Below are 12,745 nucleotides of genomic sequence, written 5' to 3' on the forward strand. Positions count from 1 at the left end.
AGAAAAAATTCAGATCTCTAATTGATTAGGTTGTCGATCTCTAATATATTAGGTTGTCCGAAAAGTTTCTTTCGTGAGTTGCATTCAATTATTTTCTATCGTCTATTATATAAATAGACAATCTAATTTCTTAGACATTGATGCTGTAACAGTAATGAAGCGAAATGAATCGTACACAATTCAGTAATGTAACATAAAACATACAATATTGTGTATATATTAATTAGTAATAAAACGAAAGAAACTTTTGGGACAACCTAATACATAGATGTGACCAAGTGGATGGTAATTTTATAGCTTTATCGCAGCGAGATTCCAAGGATTTATAAGCTGAAGATTAAAGAGAGTCCTTCTTCGTGTAACGAATCAAATTAAATACGCAAAAGTGTAGCTCATCATTATTGGCAAAATTCTTTCTCTAAATCCTTGCAATTTAACTATGACAACACACTTGGCGATGTCCTCTCGTGAAAAGGAGAAGGCGCGGAAGAAACAGGGAGCAAGAAGTATAGTTATACGAAAAATTTAGAAAGTGCAGCTTAAGCTAAAAGTTAATGGCGCAGACGTAAAACGTTATTGGAAAGGAAGGACGCCCACGTGCTGCCTATCACAGGACAGACAGCTTCGTTACCTTCGTACAGTTATTTTCCGATTCCTTTTGGAAGTCAACAATAAAGTGCTAAACTATGGCACGAATATAGCCGCATTCGTGAATGTAGCTAGCTGTATGGCGCAGATGATAATATTTCACGTGAAAGTGTACTTACATGAACGTAATCGTCAGGAACGACTATGTCTCGCTGTTGGACAAATGTCAGCATAGTGAAACGAGAAATTGCGAGTTTCTAGAAGTAATCGTTGATTTAAATACGATTTAGGAATATTCTCTGATGTATTGACCTTTCTGAATAATAATTGGTTTATCGTATATCAATGTGACACGAAATAGATAAGTCGATAAAACAAGAAATGATGGTCACCTTAAACAGGTAAAACAATGTTAACAGAAATGAGAATAAATATATATCTCAATAAGAAGAAATTATTATGTGAACTTAAATTATGTAGTAATGGCTATAACATTCGAGTTCTGAGTAGCTATATTATATAAACCTATGTTATATAAATAACATTACAAAATCTTAAAACCACGTACCTATTGAATACTAATATGAGTCGTTTATGAAACAAAATAATTGTTACCTGTGCATACCTGTTCCCCACCAAAATAAAATTAGAAGATTAGCTGCTGTGATAAGACAGAACAAATTGAAACTTGTTTAGACTGGAGTGATTGTAAATTATAGTGAATAATACACGTGATATAACGTGATCCTAAAACGCCTTTCACATTCTAAAATTTTGAAACTGATCTACTCGAACTTGCTAACTGTTTACTGTAACGAGCGCAGAGCTTCAAACCACCCGACATCTGAATTAATCTTGAGACTATAATTAACGTCCTAAGACGTCAGAAATAACATAAACATGCAAGATTGGCTAGAAGCGTAATGCAAAAGTTCCAGTGAATTATGGTACATCGACCACCTCCAAAGCCTTAGGGCCTGACCTTCGGAGTATCCTCGTTAACCCTAGGATAACCTCGTGAGTTTAACTTATGAGTTTACTCAAGTTCATCAAGTTCCCTCTCGGACTCGAACTTTATTGGATGCGAATTAAGTGGAATTTGTATTATCGATGGGAGAACAACAATGCTATCGAATATCTCTCTTTGCATTTGATCGATAACTTTCAGGATAGGCCTAAAGCATGCTTCGCCTCTGTTGGCAATTATTCTCTGTCATAACATGCGCACTTTCTTCCAATTCACCTAACAGAATCGTTATAATGATAATAATACAACGAATTGTGGCTGGCAGTTATAAATAAGAATGGATAGGTTACAGTAAGAAATGGACAATTGATTATACAGTAAAAGTAACTGATTATTATGTAAGTAGACTTGCATAAAGAAAATGTAGAAATTGCATGATGACACCATTGTCAATATCAATAGAAACTCATACAGTCACTTCCATAAATATTCGTACCTTCTATGTCTGCTAAAAAAATCTGTTTAAATTGAACGATGGGATTTTCCCAATTTTCTCAAAGTTTCTAAAGAAAATTGTATTATATTTACTACTCTGTGACTTGTACGAAAGAGACCTTCATTTTCTCGATTAATTCGGCACAGCTACCCCTTTCTTCATCACTAAAATTATATAGAAACACCGAAAGCTGTATCGAGATCTAGCCTCCAGCGATCGTGAGACGATTTCATCCCAGATAAAATTTCCAGACGTAGTCAGCTACAATCCCGCGACGGATATGACCCTGACAACAATAACAACGAGGCAACAAAGACATTCCACGGCAGTTCGCGGGCACGTAATACCGTCAGCAGTCTCTTTTATGTAAGCCCACGATTCTCAGTGCTCGCGATAACGCGTCCGTGATATCCTGGCTGGAAATCCAGCTCGCGGCTAACGTCTCGATGACGAGGGTCGCCTAGCCGCGTCTCCTAGACACCAGTCGAGGGGAACAGAACGGTTGGAACGACAAGACCGAAGGGACGTGAACTTAATTCTCCCGAGTGCAGTTGATAGGAACGCGGAGAAGCTCGTGAAACGATCGTGCACACCTATGGTCGACGGCGTATAGGGTGTTGCGCGGTTGGATTGTATGTCGAGCACAGGCAGCGATAAGGCGCGGCTGAAACCGGCCCAATCAGCTATGTTTCACGGTGCCCCGCGACATTACCACTTTATATCACCTATCGTTCCCCATATATATTTGGCCGAACGTGTGTGCGACCGTACACGCGTCCTCCGTCGTGGAGGTGCGCATACTTCAGCCTCCGCCACGTACAGGAATGTAGAAAACGTAAACTTGAACGCAACGATATCGGCGGTCCCCACTGCTTTATGTTGTACCCGGTTGTGTTCCGAGAGATCGGATGTTTACGACACCTCGACTAACCGTCAGACTTACCTCCGTTCGTCGTAGGCAGCCATTTTTGTTATTATTGCGGTTGGACTGTTTGCTGGTTATCTTATAATTGGCACAGTGAAATTTCTACGAGAACGAAACGTTGAGTGGGTTAGAGTTGTTTGTGTATCATTTTTCTGATTCGATATAGTTTGTGCAAAGCTCTGTGCAGATCGAAGGCAATCGAAGGCACATGCATCCGGTCCATAATTATTTGCTGTTTATTAAATTGGCAGGGTGAACATTGTTAAACGCATTTTGTTATGGGTTCATGTATTGTTGGAAGGATTACAATCACAGGTGTGTACCATTCTCATGTTTTCATAACGTTTGTGTACAGCTGTATGCAGACCAAAGAGCCAAGGTAACCGAAGCCACATGTCATCTCGCAGTCTTTGATTTGTATAGCTTATCATATCGAGAATATGTAAAACTCCCATGTGTCGAGTTAGATATATGTTGGACGTTCAGTATTGGCTACTGAAGCTAATATCACCCTGAAAATATCAATATTTTTTATTGAATTCTAGCCTGAGCTATGTTATCGAACGTTGAAGAATGGAATGGAATTTTGTGTTGAAATCATAAAACCCTCCAACTCTTTTTAATCATATTCACTAAAATTTTTCAGCTCGATGTTACCAACCAATATAAAACCAACTAAATTATATTTCTTTATCCAAACAGACTAATGCGCGAAACAAAAAATAAATATTTATCTACATACATGTATCAAGGCCTCCGTCTTTTATTTTATCGTTACTTTAGTTATTGATTGATCGTTAATCCTGTTTGACTGTGGTTGTCTGGGGTCTCCCTCCCGCCACAAATAATTTTTGCGGTGAAGATAGCAGGGGAGGTTAATACTCGTGGACAGACGGTTTATGACGAATCTTCGTGATGGATTCGCCGAGACGCTGAACGTCGAAGGAGCGATGAAATATGGCGATGCGGCGTATGCGCGAGCAGATATATCGCCGTCGCGGTTGGGGAAATAGCGAAGAAATTGCGATTTATGAAGCGTGTGCTCGCAAAGGGTGTGCGAAGCTTTGTTAACCGAGATTTTGGGAGGTATTATAGTCCTGTCAACAGGTAGTACTCGTAAAATAGTATACTTGAAAAGTATACTCTATTAAATTAGCTACCTTATTCCAATCTTCTTCGTTTACATATCTGCGAGGAATTATTCAAAATTACAGTAAGAGAATGGAATGAAATGAATTAAAATACGTTTTCAAACAAGAGAATTTGATTTTCTCTTGTTTGTTGGGTTTGAGGATATGAATATATTTAAATTATGAACCCCTTGAAATTAAGATAACTCTGTTTTTAACTTCTTTAGATTCCATTTGACAGTTGCATTATAAAAGAACTTCCAAAAAAAAGACTATGACTTTGTTTCTTTAATTAAACAGATGGAATGTACTCGATCTTGTTTATTTGAAACGAAAGTACATATGTTCACAATTAAACGTAAAAGATGATGTGTAATCGCGACTATAAAAACCAAAATCTTGAAACCCTTTTTGGAAAACATTTATTATCCATTACATTTGATATTCCTGTTCATCCGAATAAATGAATGCTAAATAATATTGATCTTCTCGAAGTCTTGTGGTAGCCCTGATGTTAGGTGGCATCATCGAGAAATCCCATAAAGATTCCATTCTACGTACGAGGTGGTACTCACGTGCGCAAAATTCGATCAGCATTCGAGAACAGCGATCTGCACACTCGTCACGAAACCACGCACGCGCGTGATTAAAATTAATCGCGAGCATAATGACAGGCGAGCCGTTTTGCCGCCGTGCATCAACTTATGCCGTCATAAACTGTGTCGTGCATTCGACGTTTGTACTTCGATCCCATCGAAACCGATCTCCATATCTCGAACGAGTCTTGCTTCGAAGAAGTTTCCAAATAAATCTTTCGTTATAAATACAGCCAATTCCATAAATATTCGTACCCTCTGTATTTATTGAAGGAATTTGTTTAAATTAAATGATACACTTGATTTTTAATAAATTTTTCGTTATATATATATATATGTACAAGTGTAAAGTTTATTCATTCTACATATTTATAACGAAACATTTAGTTGGAAATATCAAATCATTATTTAATTTAGGTTTTCTTCGATTATGTTTATAGAGTGTACGTATACTCATGTTTCTTATTGATCGAATAGAGCCTTGTCTATATTTTGTCTATTAAATCGAACGATTTTTTAAAATATTTCGATGCATGGTGTTTCTTTATTCGTTATTTGAATTATTTGAAAATTTTACTTGTTCGATATCACTATCCTGCTCGAATTAATTGAAACGCATGGGTAAATATACGAGTCCGGCTGTGTCGAAATCGCAGGCCACGTCGGTGGAAACAGCTACCACATGTCGAGAGAACAATTATAAAATGGCGACTATTGCCTAATCGTCGATCGTTCTGGTGCGTTCCCGTGCAATTGTACGCCTAAGCAGCAGCCACGGAACCGGGTCTTATGTGGGCGAACTCGGCTAGACACTCGGAGACACCTCTCCCAAGAGAGTTGAGTCAGCGAATCCTCATATAAAACTGATTCGCTGATGCTGCGTCTCCCATCTCGACGGTCCATCGCAGCGGCACCGTTATTTCGTACGAGGAAAAACGACGTTGTTCTCTGCCCGTGATGCAATTTTCGCGGAAGTTGGACGCATTCCTTGCTTGTGCACCGTTTCTTGTATTTTGTTTACACTGAAACGTGGATAAAAACGTGGATACTAAATTATAAAATATTTTCTTGACGATGTTATGTGTGTTTGAAAAGGCATTGTTAACCCTTTGACTGCTTGGTATTCAATTTTTTAGAATTAAACAATTGACAAACTAAGTGCTCGCACGAAATGTATTAAAATCAATGGTTCAGATGGGTTGTGCCCATCTAAATAAAGAAAAAATCATTAATAAACACAGATCACGAAATCAATAGTGACAGAAATAAGTCTTATTCGATTTATTTTATTTAATTTAAATTTTATTTAACCCCAGCTATTGTTTAAAGTATGATTCTCTCGTTTTCACGAATGTCTCGACCCCAAAAGAAACATCGAATCATCTAAACATTGAATGCCGGCTCGCTGGAATTTCGTGTTTTAGAGAAACAGCGAGCTTCCTTCCCTCCAATTTCGAGCTTGCCGACTCCCTTGGCTAAGGTATTCATTACTGCCGTCAAAGAGAAATAAAGGTACACGTGCCAGCCGATAGTTTCATCCAGCCAAGGTTACCTGCATGCACTTATACGACTGTATGTTGGACTGACAGATTGCAATGACCGACGGGCCATTAATAGTTGCTGTTACGTGGCATGCGAGGCTCTGGCACGAAGGGATCACGGGAACTTTATGGATATGATTGCTGTTTGCCCCGTAGCTACCCGTGCACATCCATACGTATGTACAGGTCGGTCTGAAAGCGATGCTGGCGTACGTAGTGCGTGCAGGAATGGAAGAACTCCTGATCATCAAACCTTTTCTGCCTGCCTTCGCTAATTGACTTTTATTCGTTCCTTGACTGACGTCAGAAATGATCCAGGCACAGGCTAATTACAGTGATTACTTTTAGTGCGAAATACTCTTTACTCGTTACTTGCTATTTCTGCAATATTATTCCCAATTTTTCAGTTGCTTTGGATTCCTCGAACCCTAATTGTACGGAATCCCTACTTTAAAATTTCAGCCGATGATGGTTCTTTTAACCTTCGTTGAAGGTATAATAATCCTGTGAAACTTTACTCGAATTTTCCTTTTGACATCCGCAGAAACGACAATACTTTCTGCTAGTGAAACTTTTGTTTATAACGATCGAAACTAATCGATAGTCACAATTTAACGTGAAACGAATGACAATAGCAGAACAGAACAGTTTATCAATCACTATGTAACCTTGTATTATGCCCTATGATGCTAGAATAATCTGTATTTTGCTCCGTATATGCTCTATTTTGCTGGAATCATTTTGTGACCAAACTGGTCAAATCCCATGAAAAGTAAAATCTAGAGATATATATCGTTACCACATACACTGTATCGATCATTTTTTCCTAAAATTCAGCTAAACCTAACGAGCCCGAGATGCTCAGTTCTGTCCAATGAGAGATCGTATCCGCGAGTTAGTCAAGCGAAACTGCGCATAGTCAGGATCATGTGCAGTACAGACGAGTGGAAGGATTCGAGGGGGTAACATCCACGGTTACGCGAGTCCTCGTCCAATATTCACGGCGTGAGAATGCAAACCAGACGTGGAGACTTTGATAGTTCGCGATGATACCAGTGCCCGTGGAATCTGATAATATTCCCTCGGTCTTCCAACCGCGGAAAGGTTAAACGGACAGCGTCGCGGCATTTGCATTTTCAGGTCGGTCGGATAATTGAACCTTCATCTGCGTGGCGGCTTCTGCTCGTTTATGCGACAGTTTGTGTAAATTCTACACTGGAATGTCCAGGTTTATCGAGACACACGCCAATGGACACTGACAGTAAGTTGGTATGACTCTCTAAAGGTGATCGTACGAAGTGTCGAGACATGGGACCATTGTTTCTTTGTTAACCATTCAAGTGTCTATTTTCAATTTGTTATAAGAATAGTAAGCAATATTTGTGGCATTTGAAATAAAAATAAATGAATTTTTTACTAAGAAGAAATAGGTCGATGAAGAGTTTTCATGATCATTTTATAAGTATCAATCTTTTTGTTTTTTACTATTTAGTATTCATTTGCAAAAGTGTTACAAGAATAAGAATGAACAATATTTATGGCTTTTAAAATTAAAATAAACATGAAGATACATATTAAAATACATTTCAAATAACTTATAACTAATAAATTCTTATCACATTGATGAAATGACCTATATGCACTATAATTTTAAGACAAATATAACATTAATTCTTCATTCCCTAATAATTCAAATCTTTCCAATTGCGTGTATCAGCGTGTATTTAGTCCTAGTATCCCCAGAGCTCAGTTCCTGAAGAATTCCATAGTCGAGCAAGTGGCTTACCTCCTCGTTCAACTGTGACTTCTTCAGGAACCGATCCGGGATGCCAGAAGGTAGTTCCAACACCTCCACTCATAGTTACTCCAGCCACGAAACGCGGGTCAGAAAAAGTCTTCGTTTCTCGGTCGTACAATTCGATGTCGTTCATAAATTTTCCGTGCAAAGCGTTTGCGATTCCGCGCCGAAGATTGATCGACGCGCACGATATCGTTTCAACAACGCGCGCTCCTAATTGATTATTTATGTAACGAGATACCGGCGTTCGTGCATCGAAATTTATGGAGTTTCTTGCGCGATTTCTCGTGCTCTCCCGAATCGTTGGAAATATCGCGGCGAACGTGCCGCGCACTTGCGCAACAACGACGCGCGAAAACATTAATTATCGCGGTAAGTAAGAAACATGGCCGATTAGAGTCACGACGATGATTAATAACGAAACGTACGGGAGAAAACGCAGAGGACAACGTTGCTTTTTGTCCTGCGACGATTCAATAAAGGCTCGCCTCGGTTGCTACGAGCAGAACGCTGCTCTTGCGGAATGATCGTTGATCATGCGTATCGAAATTGTTTCGATTCGTTTATTTTTTTTTATTTATCGGAAATTTGTACGTATTTATTTTCCACTTATCGAAGTCATTGTAGTCTTTATGAAGCGGCAAAATAGGAGAATCAGATTATTTGATCCATGTTAATTTATTTTATTAATTAAGTACTACCTTTATGACACCCTGAATATAAAAACGAAATAGTATTAATAATACGTAATAGTAAATATTTACAATTAAAATTTCCAAACGATGTATTTAATGAATATAATAACTAATAATTAATTAAATAATTCGTTCCTACAGAAGTTAGTACATATACAGCCGTGGTATCGACTTCTTTCTTCCCCCTGCGCCCTCTGTACCTTTTTCTCTTGACCCCATAAGTACAGCGCGATACGTCGCTGAATACCCTGTGGCTCTTATCTCTACTCCAGGAATTTCGTAAGGAGCGCACGGATAAATTGCGCGGGAACCAAGTCAGCGATCGTCTGGGGGGGCCCCCTTGGCCCCCTGGCACTCGTTCCTGGCACCGAAGGTGCGAAGGTTCCCAGAACTTCAACCTGACGATTATCTCGGCGCCCTGGGAGGGAATTGCCCCCTCGAAAATGGACCTCGCCTGGCTAAAGATCTCTCGATCTTGGTAAAATGCAAAGTGGACGTTACTCGGTGAGCTTAAACTCCGATGTGTTATAAGTACGAGCTTATACTCTCGCGATATAAGTGGATGCATTATTTCAATCGAGATGCATTTTTCCAAGTACAGGTTGCGAAAGTTGATAACTGCATGGATCGTAACCGTGGTTCTGATTTTAGAAATGGTGAAATTCTTGATACAGGAAATTTTATTTTAATGGTCATAAGTCTAGAAGTTTTTTTAATGGATTATGTGAAGAATTCATCTAGAATAATATTACAGTAATTATAATAATAGACGTAACGTATAATAATGAATATTAATTTTGTACCGAAAATATGTTTTTTCCCTTTCCTTCCTCTTTTCCTATTTTTCTTTTTTTTTTTTTGTTATCGCATACTTCTGTCAACTTTTGTAGGACTATTGTAAATACTGTTTCAATCAAATTTACGTGAAACTAGGTTAGTCGTATGTTCACTTAGAGGTACCATTACCTGATACATATAACTATTATCAAGCAATAATTTCTATAGTAATTTTTAACAAATGATCTGCCACGAGGTACATAATCCTATGACGCAAGCTTAGGATCAAGGTCCCGATAAGAGGAAGAGCGATCAAGCGAATTAACGTAATAAGGGTACAATTACGCTAATTAGATCCTTCCACCTGAACGCGGAAGATCCTTGATGAAATATTGGGATTATCCCGTTTCTCTAATCGGCAACCTCGAACGAAATTGAGCCTCTCTCCTCAATAAATTACGTTAGATGACTATATCCCTTTTTATCGAATTTCTTTAAGATTAGGAGACCAAAAATGAACTTGAAATTTTTCATTAACGAATCAAATTGTTTCTACACGCTCTTGAAAAAGATGCACTCAAAATAATAACACTTGGTTGTTGCTCGTGAAATTCTTGGTCTAGCAAATAATTTTTAAATCACCATTTCAAGATCACCACCTTCTGCATTGATACAAACTTAACATCGATGTAATACGGAATGTAGTACATTTTGAATTTCCCGAGGATTTTGCTGCATCTCAGCAACTGAACTAGTAACTCATAGAGTTAATTCTTCACGTGTACTTACTGCTGTACTGTACATCTTCTGTTTGAGCGAATATTCTTAATCTAAAAAATTTACGTTCCAAACGTACTGTTCACCTTTCGTCACACGTCATGGATCCATCGACCCCGTTCGGTCCATAATAATGCTCGCAACGCAGTACCCATTTCGCAGAAGTAATCTCGCGAACGTAAGTTTCGAGTAGCTCATAGTACACGGTGCACCCGAGGTGACTCAGCCCCCCGTCCAAATTGCATACACCTCCGGTGCCCCTCGGGTCTCATCTCCTCATCGGCGTGCTTTGCCTCGATAGTTACACGGAGTACCGAGACACGTATCGCGCCATACGGAAGAGGTAAAGAGAGAAAGGTGAAGGGTGAAGGGACCCCACGAGTGCGTGCTCAGGTTCGCGCACGGAGCCATACGCACCGCGGGCGAAAACAAGGAGAGAAATAGCGGCAATTACCGTCAGCCCGAGAGAGACGGGAATATTCATCATCCGAGGTCATTTGAATACCGCGGTGCCGAGAGGAGAACGAGACAGGCGGATCGACGGAGACCGTGGATTCTCCAGCGGAGCGTAGACGAGGACGAGGAAACGGAACGACGTAGAACAGAGACGAAAAGAGGCGAAAAGACGTCGAACGAAGCAAGACGAGGAACGTGGAAGGACCCGTGATGAAGGGAGACGAAGATCGTTCGTTCCACGTGAGACTGAACACAGGTAAACGAACAACAGGAGGGAGAGGGACCGTGGTCGGGTCCGTAGGAGCGAGGAGCGACGACAGAACCGGTTGCAGAAGAGGTAAACACGCGAAGGTGATGTACCCTCCGTGCCTCTCTTCGTCACTACAAAGTGCCGAGACTTCTTGGGGATTTGGAGTGACGTTCCCGAAAAGTCAGCGAGTTGGCGCAGAGTCGCCGAGGCGGAAACTGGGAAAGCACGTCGGAGATGGTTCGCGTCGGCTTTTCGGACGTGTCGGTTCGAGGCGAACCGGACGGAGCAAATAAAGCGAGGAAGCGAATTTTGAATAGAGAGAGGCGGAGCGTGGAGTATAGTAGGGGGCGAATTTCGCGTGATGGATTTAATAGACGAGGAAAGGTACGGTGGGCCAGACAAGGTGGACGGGTAAAAAGTTACACGAATTCCTGGTTCGAATGGCAGGTGTACCAACTTGTTATTCCGCGATTCGGTTCTTGCGCGAGCCGAGGGTCCAGAAGAAAAGGCTAATGTTTTGATCCAGCAGTGGATTTCACTCACTGCACGTCGTAATCTCGAGACGTATGCTGACTTTTGCTCCAGTTAATTCCCAAAAAAATCCGCCGGACCGGCCGTTTTTCAGCGCCGAAGCGGGTGAAAGTAGCTAGCTCGCTGACTTTTAAACTGCGCTCCCGGCTTTCCCATAAAAAGCTGCCTCCTGTGATTCAGCGTTGCACGGCCGAACATGTGTCAAGAAATTGGCCGGATCGGTGGAAAAAACGATTGAGATCGAAGACAGGCCGCGGCGGAACGTACCAACCGCGAAGGGACTCAGAAAAAAGTTCGAGTCGGTAATATTCCTATTGCGTTTCGTTATTATTCGATGACTTCCATTAAATTATCCTGTCGGTGATCGCGGATTGTTACTGCTTCCATAACTTTCCGCGCCCTATTAAAGTTCGCGATCGCCAATTAACTCGTGATCTCGCGGCATCGATTAATCGGGATTACCTTGGGCGGAATAAATTGATAGACGATTGCAATACTCACTTCTACTTTTTTTAGTACACGATTTAGGTCTATTTCTTACTCGTTCCTAATTGCAGTTGATAATCCTGCAAGTAACGGTGCTGTTTTTATTAGATCGGTGTATGCAAAGTGTAATTTCTTCGAAGAAATGAGTGTTGGCTATTTTATTGGATTATTAATCATCATTGTATATGAAAGAGAAAGTTTTGTAGTTTATTTTCATTGGCTTTACAAATAAAGCATGAATTAAATAATATTTAAAATGTGACAGGAATCAGTAATATCGAATGAAGACAATTTTTTATAGAACACACTTGAATATAACATTAATCTGCAAGCACAATTTCATACAATTTTTTATCAGTGATCCTAAACAAATTTATTTTCTCATTATAAATTTATTTCTGAATAATAACACCAATCACAATTAGTATAATATTCATTTTGAAACCTATTTGTTATTATTCATATCAGAATGACTGTGAACTATGAATACTAAAAAAATTAAAAATTACTAAAAGAGTAACTTAAATTCGAACTTACGAATGTGCGTAAAGAATTTTGTCAATTTTATAAATCGTAGGTCAAATGGTTAAACTGACAAAAACGCCGCGCATTTCGTAGACACCGCACTAATGAATAGCATGCTCCACATCTAAGAGATCACTTTATCGACTGGCAGTAAGATAGGTAGATAGATAGATAGATAGATAGATAGATAGATAGATAGATAGATAG

The 12,745-nt window shown here is 39.7% G+C and overlaps 1 protein-coding gene across 2 annotated transcripts in view; it reads left to right on the forward strand.

Moving 5' to 3' along the window:
- LOC128876484 (epidermal growth factor receptor) overlaps positions 1–12,745 on the forward strand; it is a 238,435-nt gene that overhangs the window by 117,609 nt on the left and 108,081 nt on the right. Inside the window, exons 1-2 of one of the 2 annotated variants that reach the window (XM_054122911.1) lie at positions 7,209–7,504; positions 9,009–9,240. The exons of the other annotated variant lie outside the window; for it this stretch is intronic. The gene's annotated coding sequence lies outside the window, so the exon portion shown is untranslated. Of the gene's footprint in view, positions 1–7,208; positions 7,505–9,008; positions 9,241–12,745 lie in introns of those variants that run through there. 2 annotated transcript variants of the gene reach the window in all.

Source organism: Hylaeus volcanicus, chromosome 1, assembly GCF_026283585.1.
Source record: "Hylaeus volcanicus isolate JK05 chromosome 1, UHH_iyHylVolc1.0_haploid, whole genome shotgun sequence".
Classification (NCBI taxonomy): Eukaryota; Metazoa; Arthropoda; class Insecta; order Hymenoptera; family Colletidae; genus Hylaeus; species Hylaeus volcanicus.